This window comes from Syngnathus acus, chromosome 12 (assembly GCF_901709675.1).
Source record: "Syngnathus acus chromosome 12, fSynAcu1.2, whole genome shotgun sequence".
Lineage (NCBI taxonomy): Eukaryota > Metazoa > Chordata > Actinopteri > Syngnathiformes > Syngnathidae > Syngnathus > Syngnathus acus.
Genome location: NC_051097.1, coordinates 3,877,296 through 3,892,016, shown reverse-complemented (window position 1 = coordinate 3,892,016; position 14,721 = coordinate 3,877,296). Strand labels below are relative to the sequence as shown.

Below are 14,721 nucleotides of genomic sequence, written 5' to 3'. Positions count from 1 at the left end.
TGGAATAATTATTTGTGATATATTTATGATTTAGGTCATTATTAGGCTATACATTTGAGAAGAGGGGTCAATTACTCACGCTTTTTCTCAATTTATGGCAGACCTCAATCGCTAATTAATGTATTAATACTCCTCAAAGAACTTCACCCCGAGACTCAGTTTCCAACTTTAGTAAGCGAAAGCATCTCATATGCATTAACTGTGTTCCAAATATAAGATTGATGATGGTGGTTTGGACTTTTTGATCACAAAACCATGTGACTTGTTCTATTCCATAGGCTCTCTAAGTTAAGAACATAAGCAAACCCCAAAATTGATATTTTGCAATTTGCATAGCTAGTCAATAAAATAAACATGTGTGTCTTTGTCTGCTTCCCCTGCTGCTTTAGGCCACAGAGCAAAATGACTGAGATGCTACAAGGCAGTGGTTAAAGGGAATCACATGTTTGGCGTTACATGAGGAAACTCTGTCAGAAACGCAGAAAGCAAATCTTTGAGGAGAAAGAGTGGGAGAGAAAAAAATTGACTGGTTTCAGCTGTTGCCTTTATGGCCCAACTCTGACCTCTCGCTCTATTACTGCGCGTTAGCGACATGAATAAAAAAAAAATAATAATAAAAAAAAACACATTTTCTCGGGAGGTTTTACTGCGTGTAAAATATGAGGTGTTGTCGGGGGACTAAAACGAGAAGCCAAGAAACCCTTTCCTTTGTTATATATTTTAAATGTTCTATTTGATATTTTCCATCAATTTCTCTGTATGTCTCTTTAAAAAGTCCATCAAGACAAGTTTGCTTGAACAGAAGGCAATGAACCATCACCTCATCCAAAAATAATGAAAGAATGTTGGTCAAGTTGTATGGGATGATGTCCCCAAGAAAAACACCGTCTTTTGAGGAAAATCCTATCAATGTCACAAAGGTTACGCTCCCTCAAGATAACCCGCAGCGTTGCTGTGAGCTCAGACAGATTTTTTTTTCACTCCACTCTCCTTTTTTATGTGATTCGGTGTCAGCAGAATTTTCTTTGGTGAGCAGACGACGGCTTTCATGTCAGAGGTTTCTCATGGTCTCATGCACTATCGAGTTGCCTGTTTTAAGTCCGCGCAAAGTGTGAACAAAGTACACAATGTCTATTTGTAGTGTAGGTTAGTCAAGTGTGAATCCATATGTACTGCAGCAAAATAATTATGTCTGTATATGTAGGGCAAGGTTCGTTTCACAGAAAAAGGCACACAAAGATGACATTGAATTTGAAAGCTTAACCAAACAAGAGGTCATTTCATAAAACCAGTGGATTAATTTTCTGGGACTGAGCTAGGGATTCTCATGTCATCTTGACACTTTGCTTGGACGGTGGTATAGTATGATCTCAACTTTTAATATACTTTTCTACTCAGCTGTATGCGTGTAAAGACCCCCACATGGTTAGGATTAGTATCCATCTAGTCTGCACTCACTGATGCTATATTAAGGAGTTTTCACTGAATAAAAGTGTCCATGGAAGAAATAGATCTCTGCCAAGACTTACAAGACGGGATATTTTAGTGCCTGAAAAGATTCCTGTGTCAAGCATATACAGTACACTATATCCTCACATATTTATTCAACTGCTGGAAGTGCCAGTTGTCTTGTCAAAGAGGTTAGCTCACTTCAGTTCAAAAAATACCAAAATACAAAAGCAAAGTGCAATTAACAATATGTTCTGAAAGTGAATTTGGTACTGTCTACTAAAAACTAATGCGCAATCATCACTGCATTTATTAATTTTTTTTTCACAGTACCGTATTTTCCGCACTATAAGGCGCACCTAAAAATAATCAGGTGCGCCTTATATATGGACCAATATTGAGCCACTACAGCAGGCGTGTCCAGAGTCCGCCCTGCGGGCCAAATGTATCTTTTATACGGACAAAGTTTTAAAATGGGCCATTCATTGAAAGTGCGCCTTATAATCCGGTGCGCCTTATATATGGACAAAGTTTTAAAATGTGCCACTCATTGAAGGTGCGCCTTATAATCCGGTGCGCCTTATAGTGCGGAAAATACGGTAATAAAACACTTAGCAGGCATCATGCATATGATGATCCCCGCCCTTCGTATTGTGTGCCAATGACAAGTATTTATTTATTTATCTATCGATCTAGTCAGCCATCCATCCATTTTCTATACCGCTTGTCCCCACGGGGGTCGCGGGAATGCTGGAGCCCATCCCAGCAGTCATCGAGCAGTAGGCGGGGGACACCCTGAACCGGTTGCCAGCCAATCGCATGGCACACAGAGACAAACAACCATCCGCACTCGCACTCACACCTAGGGGCAATTTGGAGTGCTCAATCAGCCTACCAAGCATGTTTTTGGGATGTGGGAGGAAACCGGAGTGCCCGGCGAAAAAACACGTAGGCACGGGGAGAACATGCAAACTCCACACAGGGAGGGTCAGAGGTGGAATTGACCCATACCCTCCTAACTATGAGGCGGACGTGCTAACCAGTGCTCCACCGAGCCACCTTTATTTATTTATTTATTCATTTATTTATTTATTTAAACCAGTGGCAGAGCTCGGGTGAGTGGCTACTGGTTGCCCAGAGTGTGACAAAAATGATCAATTCCCCATAAAGACATCAAAAGCATCCGATTGTATTTTACTTCACTTGATAATCATGCTGAATTACACTTGTTAATTTTAGCATGGTTACTCATTTCATGGCAAATATGATGGACACATCACAAAAACTCCCTGTCAAATACTCGCTAGGCAGCTCACAGAACTATTTGTATACAAGCAATTAAAAAGTCAATTTTCCATAAAATTTCCCTTTAAAGTTCCCTTTTATTTCTTCCATTTGTTGCTGCCAAACGTCTGGGCTGATTGATATGCAACGAGACTTTTCTTTGGCACTCTAAGTGGTACACATGATGACATTGGTGGCCGTCCTAAATAGTTGCTTAATGCAGTACTGCTGTAGGTTTGCATTCAAAGGGATGCTTGAAATGTTAATGGGAATGTGATTTACCATGGGAACTTCATTGCATTCTTCTTGTTTTAGAGAACACTGAAAGGAACCCAACTTTGGCCAGATAAAAAGAACAGTGAGGTCTCACAGCCAAGAAGCGGTAGCAGCGAAGCTAAATCGAGAGCGCCGTATAAATCTTGGCTTTAAAGGGTGCGGCAGCAATGCGCAATTACACACACACACACACACAAACACACACATGCAAACGTATGCACACATTACAGCTCTGCGGCAACAACTGTTCACAGCTGATATGTTAATGGTTCATGTGAGGCCAGTTTGGTGCCAAGGTTCCCACACCAGGCCCAGTTCTGTTCAAAAGGCATTCATCTCCAAAGAACGGAGAAAAATTACACGAGGAGGTTTGTGAAACTAAACAAGTCTTATAGCCAGTCCGCATGTACCCATGTATGTGTGTGTGTGTGTGTTCGGTATGTGTGACAGAGAGGGAAAGAAGGGGTTAGATGACAGCAGGCAGGGAAACGGAAAGAGGGAGCAGTGTAAGTCAGTGTCAAATCCGAGCCGCCATCGTAGCACAATTATGCACCTAGGGCAGGGATGCCATTGGCAAACAGAGACTGAATAGAATTAACTATAGCAATGGAGAGAACAGCAGAATGGAAACAGGTCACCTCAAAGCTGGAGAAGTGTAAAGAAGCAGGTGAGGAAGAGGTGAGGAAGAGCAAACCGTTAATGTGACGATGGAGGATGTCAAGGGTGAGAAATGTGTCATGACGGGGGAGGCCTTTCACTGCAACGCTAACCTGGGACTGCCTCAACCTGCCTGAAGCCTTTCAAGTCAATGGTGTGTTAACACTATATATTTGGAAAAGCCGCCATATTGTCTGTCATTGTTTGGGTGTAAAGTCTGTTAGAGTCACATACGGTGTTCATTCTTATTGATTCTGCAGCCAAGTGTACATTTATTACATTCTTGGAATTAATTACGGCATATATTTTGCTTGTGCAAGGACATATCTAAGATGCAATGCAAAATGTATGTTAGCTGAGTATAATTGAAATCAATAATCGAAAAATTTTGTTTTTGAGCCTTGTATTAACTACTGCTTAAAAAACAGACAGACACATTTTCACATTGTTTTATATATATGACAAGAAATTATTTGAAGGGAATGGCATCAGTTATACTCAACATCGAGGTTGCGCCCGTTTGTACGCTGAAAAGGCAGCGATTTATTGTTGGAAAATGTTGGCCAACCAATATTTTGCTCTGGTCCACTTGCATCGCAAAATATTATTTTACAAAGTAATAAGGATTTTGTTTACATACATGGTACGACAAATAGGATTTTCTTTCTTCTCGTCTGTAAAGAAAAAAGTGTTTTTTGATATTTCTACGGAAAGTGTCTTCGGTATCGGGAGAAATCTACAAATATACCAAGCCAAAATAAAGCAAGATTTGATTTGAATGATGATTGTCATTTGCTTTTTCAATATGCAAAGGGAAAATTTTCAATTCCAAAATCTAATTATATTTGAAGGCTTATCCATCCAGCCCTATTGCTGTATATATCCAAATCTCCAGCATCAATACAAACTGTATAAAGTAGAAATGCTTTGTATTGTTCATGTCAATTAAAACAATTATTTTATTTCTATTTTGAAAGAAAAGCTTATCGATAGTGAATAATTAAAAAAACATTTTTCTATCATTCACAATACACATTAATTATTAACGTTAAAAGCTATTTAAGCAATTTGTTAGAAAATGTATTTTAAGAATGTGGTAAGAAAACAGAACGTGATCTTTTTTTTTTTTTTTGCCATTCCCCTACGGTTTTGCCCTCATTCCCCAGCTCAGTCAGCACGTGCTCACATGCTATCTGCAGGCCAAGGCCAAACACCCGCAGGGAGCGACGCCATCCTTCTTTACACATTGTGCTGCTTCTTACCACCTCCCACTTAACCCTCACCACAATCATAAATATGCTTCCTGCTGCCCGGAGACCAAACAAATAAGCTGATGTAGTTAGGAAACGCAAATAAATGTTGAGTTGCAAAGCAAAAAATTGGACGGACGCGGAAGCCGACAGCTGAAGGGATGCTGGCGATTCACCAACACAATTTCACACACACACGCACTTGAGTCTGCGGCAGAGCGAGGTGTCAGAGCCCGTTAGAGGCCTTTGGCTGGACGCAACTAAAGAACAAGCTGGACAAAAGCGTTGCCTGTCTCCCCTCATTAAGTGATTTAGGATCCCATGTTCCCCCTACTCCTTTCATCGCCATCCAAAGTGAACACACTTAAAAAGCTCAAGAAGAATGCCAGGGCCCGCTGACATGAATGGGGTGAAGAGGGGCAGGAAAGCCAAGTTCATGGCAGAGGACCACGGTAGTATAAATTTGAGCTACGCTGGCCATGCCTATAAGCCAGCATTGAGATTAAGGGGGGTGGGTGGGGCGGGAGTGCTTTAACTTGAATAAACTTGGGTACGCTCGAGGCTCGGCCCTCGGGTGGGAAACAGCAGCCACTTAATCCATTAACAGTTCTTCCTCCACAGAAGAAGCCACCATTTCCCATGAACGGCTAGTTGAAGTGAAATGTGCCATTTTGATGCTACAGACTAAGTGGGACATGATGGAAAGATGAAGGGGGGGGGCGTGATGGAATATGAGGGAGAGCTCCAAAATCAACCTCTTGAAAGCCTGAACTTGGTCAAGCCGTTTCAGGCTCGAGGTGTTCAAGTGGACTATTGTATAGTTTGGAGGATTTGCAATCCAAACACACAGGATTTTTATATTTGTAAACATGTCTACCTCAAAGCTCACTTATTTCATTATTGAGCCTCATTATATTTAATTAAAACAAGCTATTAAGAATGTTCATTTCTCAAAATGCATCTGTTTGATTGAGACAAAATAATTGAAAAACTTTCTAGAAATGGAAGACCAAATCCTGAAATAGGACAGCAGTACTGCTGCATGTTGTGAGTTTTTATTTTTTATCTAAGTGCCTCATAAAAGTTTCTGTTTGATTGTTTGGCGACGACAGGCTCAGTAGTAGACTCCCTCGTCTCAATCCAAACAGCCACTTTAATCCGTGCACTGCAGCATTTTTTTTTTCAATATAATAAAATTGTTCATGACTTAATAACAGCAACTTTCCTTTTGATAAGAGACTGCAGTGGTGCGGAGATGAAACACACACCACAGCAAAACTACATAGGCATACACTATATCAAAGGATAAGGAGACCCAAACAGTTTGTCTGGGTCATTATGTCATGGGTGAGCCTTTAGATCATAAGAAGCAGTCATCTGTAGATGAACATGCGTTTGAGGACATATGTGACATTTGGGAAACCTCTAATTTGGACTTTTCTTGATATAGCTCGGTGCTGCATCAAACCAAACACTGCATGGACGGATTCTTTAAAGTGCCATTAAAAGGAGGCCTAATTGGAGAGTATGCGTGTTTGGAGGTGTACGGAACATGCATAATCTGGACATGGAGAAAAGAAAAGCTCCCTTTAGGAGCCAATGTCCAATTAGTGTGGTAGAAAAGGTGGAAGCCAAAAATTTGTTTACAACAAGGCTGTTTTTTTTCCATTCTATATGAGACGGAGGGAACCCAGTTGGAGACAACAGAGTGGGTGTGGCTACGCCCTGCAAACCGCAGGGCCATTGACATTGCACTGCACAAACCACGAGGTCAGAGGAAGGTTGTTTCTTCCGAGGTACAAAGGGGTGATTTTTCACCCACTCCATGAGAACAGCGACAAATAATGAACTCTCGAGACTGCTGCTATCACGTTCGGATTCACACGCGTCAACTCCATTTTGGAGCGGAACAAAAGGGCAGTAGACCAAATATTGGTGGGGAGGGCACGGCATGCACTAGACATGCCATGCCGGGTGAGTCTGACAAATTTTAATGCATTTCCACTTCGTGTCGTTTTACAATATTTATCGTCAGACAATCGACTGAGGTGAAGACGTGACGATCTGACAGCAGCATTAGCGATAACAAATAAAACCACAGGTTTGCACAATTGTTTGACTCTAAATATTCATAGTGACCGTGACGGTGACTCTTGACCAATACGGGGTCACTGCATTGCTCACAAAATACAAGATGGAAGACGACAGCTCATGCTTGAAAGTAAATGTAGCAGAAAATTTGTGAGGCTTATAATAGTTTTGGTTTTACATTTTTTTGCTTACACTTTCATAAAAATGTATTTTAAAACATTTATTTTAAAAATCTGTGTTCTAATTTTGAGCTAATTTTTGTCATATAAATTGATTCAAAAATTATATTCAAACTGAATATCGAATCATAATTACAGTATATATTATTTCAAAGTCAAAGTCTACTTTATTGTCAATTTCTTCCATCGAACATGTTTTGTTTTTGTCACATTTTTAGGATGACACAAACTCTTTTTAACTGTTTTTTAAATAATTTTCGAGAAGGTTGGGACTGGATAAAAGTACAGATTCTTTTTATTTTTCCTTTTGGTAATATAAACGTATCTTTGGATTTTCTGTAACACTTGGCATTTGTTGACAAAATTCAAATGCACATATGAATGAATTGGATACCTTTTGAATTGTTTGGCCTTAAAAGTTTGCAATCTCACTGACATCTATTCTAAACGAGCCAAAGAAATAAATAGTAGAACACAGAAGGAAGGAATAACTCTCTCTCGCGAGCTTATATATACCAAATATCACTAGATACTCCTTTTTCCCCTCAGTCGACTGCACACATTAATCAGAGGGACAAAAATGTTTTGTTCTTAAGAAATGCCAGACTAAATCCTTCTGCATTCCAGGTACAGGCCGTCACCACCCTCCTTTCTCATCGTCTGCTGGGCTAAACTAGAAAAGCATTTTGGACTGTCCAGACAGCTCAAGCTGCACTTACTCTGACATGAAAAGCCGTGCTTAATTCAGACTGTCTCATGGCTGATTAATCATAATTTATGATCAAATAGATGACTTACAGGATCAACATATGCCACCCTGCTCACAAGTCCATGTGGCTTTTTCTCTGTGCACAGGCACCAATTGCATGTTTGTGTAACACTGTCTCCCCAAAGTCTGTAACACCAACAAAATCAGTGTGCCGACACCAAAATATGCACATTAGTGCCCTCTTTTAGATTTGCAGCCTTAAACAGCACTTTTCTTCTTCCTACACAATTTGAAGCAGAAATAATTATAATGCCACACAATAAGATCAAACATTACGGATCGACCCAGCTAATTTAAAAAAAAAAACATTAAAAAAAAGTCAAAATTCTGGGGCAGAACTGATCCTTTGTGTCATTAGGCAGCGGTTAAACCTTATAATAAAGGTTTAGTTCTTGTATGTCGCACACATGGACAAGTGAGAATTGGCAGAGAGTCAGCTGAACAGTCAGGGGTTAAGGATTTTGTTTTATTTATTTTTTTCTCCATAGCAGAGAATTCTCAGACAGAATTAATCACCATGTCCTATCTAATGGCAGAGTCAGCAGCAGTCAGCATCTGGATGACAGACAAGGAGAATGGAGTACATGTACGACACATCAGAAAGCGATTAAAATGTATTTTATTTGTTTTTATTTCAGACCTAAACTGGACTCATTTTCTGGATTTGTGTTGATTTCATAACTTGATGACCACAAAATATTTTTTCCATGTACAGTATTGTATATCTTTCCATATGTTTATTGTTGTATTTGATACCAAACAAATAAAAACAATACATATTCATCTGTTTTTGTTAATTATGTTAAATTATGTGCAGTAATAGATAGATCCCCGATTTTGGGATTTTGCTATAACCTGCTGTGTCTTTAAATGTAGCGAGAATAAATCAAAATATTAATTTACAATGGGGAACAGGTTTTCAGATCGCAATACATATAATTTTGAAGTCCAATTTAAATATTACAATAAAAAACTGTTAATGGATTATTTTTTCTTCCTTTTTCCCCCTACTTCTTTCTTCAAATGTGTTTCCGTATGTGTTTTCGTCTGCCTATATATCTGTGTTTAATGGCGAGTGTATATGTGTGTGTGTTTGTGCATGTGTGTGCGTATGCGTGAGCGACAGAGATCATGAACAGATAGGCGGGAATGGTGAGGACTAAGGGAATACCACAAAAAAAAATCAAATCAAAAGTAAGGAACTGCAGCTTCTTGTAACCTTCTAAAGTCCTTTGCAGGAGGCGTACACGAATCATACAAATAACAAATTATGGAAAAAGTTGGTGTCTTTTCACTTTCCATCTCCAAGAAAGCATCCAAGGATGAATCCAGTTCCCTTCGGGCAATAGGAATTGTGGGTTATTTCTACCCTGGTGTATCTGGCATAGTTTTGGTGAGCTGTCCTCAACTGGCCAATGGGAGTGCAGCTGCTTCATGGCTCATTGGTTCTTTTAGGGTTGCGAGCTAAATCCTGGTTGGTGACTTTCTGAGATGACGCACCCCTCCTTCGCCTCCTCAAGTGAGGGGAAATGATTTGCACATAAAATCGTTTGATAGCGGAGTTGAGGGACTGTAATAGTTTTTTTTTTTTTACACTTTGGATGCCAGGTGGCAACGACTTTAAATGATGATGATGTAAGGAGTTGTAAATGACTGAAAATGCAATGCTACTTTTCAAAATTGAATGTAGTCTAAAAAAAACTATTCAAATAATATTTGTTTTAATTATAAATAATTTTTGTTTTAGTGGTATGAACGCGTAACTGTGTTAATCGACCTGAGCACCACGTCTCCCATTATTCTGCTGGGTTGCTGGGCAAACTTTGGAGTGGGCCTGCCTCCCTACAGGAGTGGCTTGGCGTATGGTAAACGTTTGTGACGTCTTAGCTGCCATGTTTTGTGAAGCACCCCCACAACTTAAGTGTATCGTGTGTCAAGCCCTCACTTACACTGCTTTCAGAAGGACCATGTGAACTTGAGGAGCGGCCATACGACCACAAGTATCTTTATAGAAGATCAATGTGTCCCCTTTAGTCAAGCCCATAACCGAACAGACTGAAATCATGAAACTGAGGGTAAGTGACAGAAATGGAACCTAAGGCCAGTGACACATGGTGCTATCAAAGCAAGGTCCAAGCATGCAAATGACAGTTTTGCCTGTGAGAAGATTTTTTTTTTCTATTAAATTCAATAGCATTTTTTACAAGACTAAAACGAAAAAGTATTTTCCTGAAGATAACAAGTATTAAAAAAACAAAGTGTAACCAAATCTCTGTAGTAGAGGAAAGCAGTTACGCTGAATGCAACCTGGAAAAATTAGATACAATTTTAAAATTCTTATTTTTTAGTTATCAATAGGTTAATAATGAGTAAATGTACACAATGATGTATGCACATACATATTTGTTTTAGAATTTGTTAGGCAGAGCACGAAATTTGATCTGTACTAGTTATCACTATTATATTTCAATGACAATCTTAAATAGATGGCCTCCATTGATCACTCTCCCATAAAATATGTTTTGTTTACCAGCAAAATATGTATGATGAAATATCATAAATATAATATACTGAAAATGTAATGTTAAAGAAAATTATTCAGTACTTTTTTTATGTCAAACAAATATATTTAAAATGTTTAAAACACAAATAATATGAGCACACATTTACAATTACATTACTTTGAATAATACTGACATCATATTTTTTGTACATTTTAACAATTGTGTATTTTTTTATTAATGAATATACACCTTTCCTTAGAAAAAATAATCAAGGACACTAAAAGTTATTTGGCAAGTTCTATGACCATGTTTTTCCAACTTACAAAAGTCCACGTCAACCTTTTTGTCCTCTCTCCTGTGCCAGAATCAGAGACAGAAATATGAGTCGTGAGCCATAAAGACTACTGATTGAAACCTAAGCAGCCAGCATACTCAGGAAACAAATAAAACATCTTTATGAGTTTGCTTTTATGACCTTAATAGGTTGAGTCAAGGTCCAGTGACCTCTAAATGCTGTATTGGACAAGTCGTTTTTTTTCTCAAAAGACAACAGACACCAGCCACGGTTGATACAAATTCTTTTGCAAGTCTGCACAGTGTCACTGTTTTTTTTATGCTGATTACCAGATACTCGCAATAACATGTTAGATGCCCACAAAATGACAATAAATTCCTGTTAATGTATATTTTTCACGCAGTCATTAAATGAAAAACGAACAAGAAACAAGAGTTGAAGTTGCATGTTTTAACAGCAGTAAAGGAAAAAAAGGTGAAAATTTCAAATCTTTATGCGCAACAAAAGTATACAATAGTTTACAGCTGTTTTATTTTTACTATTTGAAAGTTTCATAATTTTAACTTTGAGCATTAGTACTCATTATATCAACGTATAAATCTAATATGTACTTTATTTTGTATTTTCTATTATGGGCATTACTTTTCCTTCATTGATGAGTTGTGAGAAATTGTTTCGTAAATTTTCAAATTTTCAAAAACCTGAATTGAGTACATACTTCAATTTGATGCGGATATATACATTTTATTTTGTCTAAAAATATATACAATACATTTTTCTTTTAGTTTTGAACTTTTTTAGTCATTCGTCATTTCATAACAAATGAGAATAAATCATGATTTTTCCCAGCAAAAATCAACTGCAAATTATTTCTATTTTATTCCAAAAACGTCAGTACTTTACGATCATCCTCCACTGAGCACTTTCTACATGTAGAACTTTGTGCTTTAGTAAACAATTTGTATTTACAGTAAACAACACACTGGTAACTATTTAACAAGTTATCTGTTTATGTGAGAGGCAGTAATTTGATAAGCGTCATTAAAATGCCATCTTGCAAGGCCATTTCATCCAAGTAAAAATTGCCATGCAGTATCATGCCTTGTTCTATTTTCTAAAAGATGAGCGCTACAAAGAACACGAGTTTTATGTAAATTGAGCAGAAACTGAAACCTGTCTCCTCTGTGGGTATCAGGTTGCTTCTCTGTGACATTGTCTCTTTTGTTACACAAACAATACAGGCTTGTTGAACTATTAGCTTCTCTTTGTGGCAGATGTGATGTCCGTCGTGTCACCACTCACAATGAAAAGCCTTCCTAAGAATTCTCGAAGAGTTCCAAAACCTCCATAAGGTCAATTCTGACAAATACGTTTTCTGTTCCAAGTAAAGTGTGAATGATCTTGCATATCAACTCGAAGCTTTCCTGGCACAAATAAGTGGAAATGGAGGCCAACAATATAGTATCTGAGAATGAACGGGTTTGTTGTCCGAGGCCGTAGTACTCCGCTGGAGTAGAGGACTCTCATTGGTGGAGAACGGGCCACTGTGGTTGGCTAGCGCGAGGACATATTCTGTGTCGACTCAGCGCTGGGACCTGTTCCGCCAGATGCCCTCCTCTCGTCCCCTGCAATGTTTGCAGCCCCACGCACGCGATCTCTCGCTCCGCTTGGCTGCACCCTCTCATCGCATTACTTCTGCTATTCTAACTCCTCCATCAATTATGCACAAGAATAACTCTGGGCCCTGATGGAGCCAAGACATAAAAGGGGATCATGGATGTGAGCGCTCACAGCGTTGGCCCACGTGCTGCCGTTGTACCGCTGCCTTGACCACTGATATGAGCGCCAAGGTACCAACTCAAATACTACAGTAGGTGCACCAGGTGGTGCCTAAACACAGGTTGGACAAATGTGCCAATGGGATATTTTCGACTTATTTTCAGATAGCAAGTTGTTGCTTAAAAGATAAAACTGTAGATTTTATGACACTCCTCATCATGGTGTAAATATTTACCAAAATACATACATAGTTGACAACGCTGACCAATTTTAGGTAGACTTTATCACTAAGTCATTTCAGATTGTATTATTGTTAGAATTTTAGCTCAACCGTCTGTTGCCTTTTAGACTGTGGCTGGAATAACTCACGTCAGATGCAGTTCTGACTTTTTACTAATGTTCTTGATGTATGTTTTTCTCACAAAAAAATAAAGTTTATATAAAACGTATTCGTGTCTATAGAATATGTCATTTTTATTAAGGGTAGTTGCTAAAGTTTTGCATGATGGGCATTAGAATCTGAATAATAACAATAAAAACTTAGAATTTTCTATAAAAATTCCAAAAAGATTTGGCAATAAGTGTGGTGAAAGTTTAATTTGGGAATTGTAAAGAAAATCCATAAGAAGACATTACATTAACATCTAAGGGAACATAAATAAAACAAAGTATACAGATAAAATGTACATTGCCAGATTAAGAATTTATATCATTTTTTTTAGAATTTAAGTCAACTAAAATTACTTTAAACGTAACATAAAGAGACGTCTCTTTGAAGCAATGGTTAAGTGTCAGATCTTAAAATGCTTGTGATTGCCCAACATTCGCAACCTACTTTTTTGTTCTTAGAGACAAAATGGAGTCGAATTCGCAAAATGGCGGCTTCAGCCTCGCGCGCCGCCACACAGTGTGAGGAGAAAAAAAAAGGCATAAAGGAGAAGTCAGACATGTCGTCACGGAAAGAGATCCAGACAGTCGGAAAGTTTAGCAAATGAACCAGTGCTTAAGTTGATTAGCGATAAAACAGCTATTCAATCCCCAGAATCAAAGTAACAGTTGCGGAAAAGTATTTGTGAAGGGGGGAAAAAAAGGCGACATAATGACAAGGCCATGATTAAAGTCATAGTGGTCCTGACCTGGATTTCTCCTGGTTGCGTGTGAAGGTTTGTCCGAGCTTTATCGTAAGATCACAAACAGCCTATTTAATATTTCACAAATCCCAAAGCACCAAGTGAGCAGAAATCCTGCAGGAGCAAACATTCAACGGGTCGCAGAGTCACACGAAAGGTTCAACAAAGTCAGACCGAGTTCACCATAAACGGCCACTGACAAATTGACGGCATTTGTGAATTTCCAACCACTCTCTATATTCAATTATACTGTGAAATACAACAAAAAAAATCAGCACTTGTATATTTCCTAAAGAAAGGTCAATTCAGGGATGTTGCGATACATCGTAATGGTTGAAAACGCACCATGGTGACATGATTGATTCAGTCAAGCTTGTCGAGAGACACAAAAGCCTTCAAGGTTTGTTGCCATTCAAACTATTATTACCCTAATGAGGATTTTTTTTTTCCCATATCAGTCGGCTAAATTGCAGCTACCTATTAACCCAACTGATGTATTCAGTGAAAGGGTTATTTTATTAACTCACCGAATATAAAATTAGCTGGCCCTGTATTTTTAATCTAATCCAGATGTATTAAAATCCTGCTCTAACAAAGACTGCCAGTATTTTATGATGTTACGAACCATGAGTCTGGAATAACATACTGAATTGACAATATGACTCTCAGGTTTGACACAGAAAGGAATTCATTTAATTAGATTTAACAGTTTAATGTTATTAGTTTGAAACAGTGTAGAATTGTAGGCACAATCATTCGACTTTAATTCTAGAACTACAAAAACTAAAACACAAAAGGTTTGGGCAATCTCACTTTGAATTGACATTGTGGTAGACAAACGGCATTCCTTAACATTCCAGCTCCACTTTGAACTAATATTTTGCAATTTCAAGAGGAGAAGGTGAGGGCACGCGGTCCCAGCAGTCACCTCGCTCTCTGCCAGATAGTTCTTCCCTGCAAAGTGCAGCATACTTGTGCAAACTGTTAGCAGCTTAGTGGCTCTTTAGGAGCATCTTGGAAGCAGTTTTTAGGAGCTTTACTGCAGTCATTAGGAGGTA

At 38.5% G+C, this 14,721-nt stretch overlaps 3 protein-coding genes and 1 long non-coding RNA gene across 6 annotated transcripts in view; 2 read left to right on the top strand and 2 right to left on the bottom strand.

Moving 5' to 3' along the window:
* LOC119131662 (lymphocyte antigen 75-like) overlaps nucleotides 1-14,721 on the top strand; it is a 1,013,224-nt gene that overhangs the window by 694,176 nt on the left and 304,327 nt on the right. The window lies entirely within an intron of this gene.
* Nucleotides 1-14,721, bottom strand: part of LOC119131727 (C-type mannose receptor 2-like) — a 399,366-nt gene that overhangs the window by 245,521 nt on the left and 139,124 nt on the right. The window lies entirely within an intron of this gene.
* The window catches only part of LOC119131750 (ephrin-A5b-like), a 53,327-nt gene that overhangs the window by 31,538 nt on the left and 7,068 nt on the right, over nucleotides 1-14,721 (bottom strand). The gene's annotated exons all lie outside the window — the stretch shown is intronic.
* LOC119131777 lies at nucleotides 6,142-8,284 on the top strand. Its single transcript, XR_005099710.1, has 2 exons — nucleotides 6,142-6,890; nucleotides 7,814-8,284. It is a non-coding gene; the product is annotated as an uncharacterized LOC119131777 (long non-coding RNA).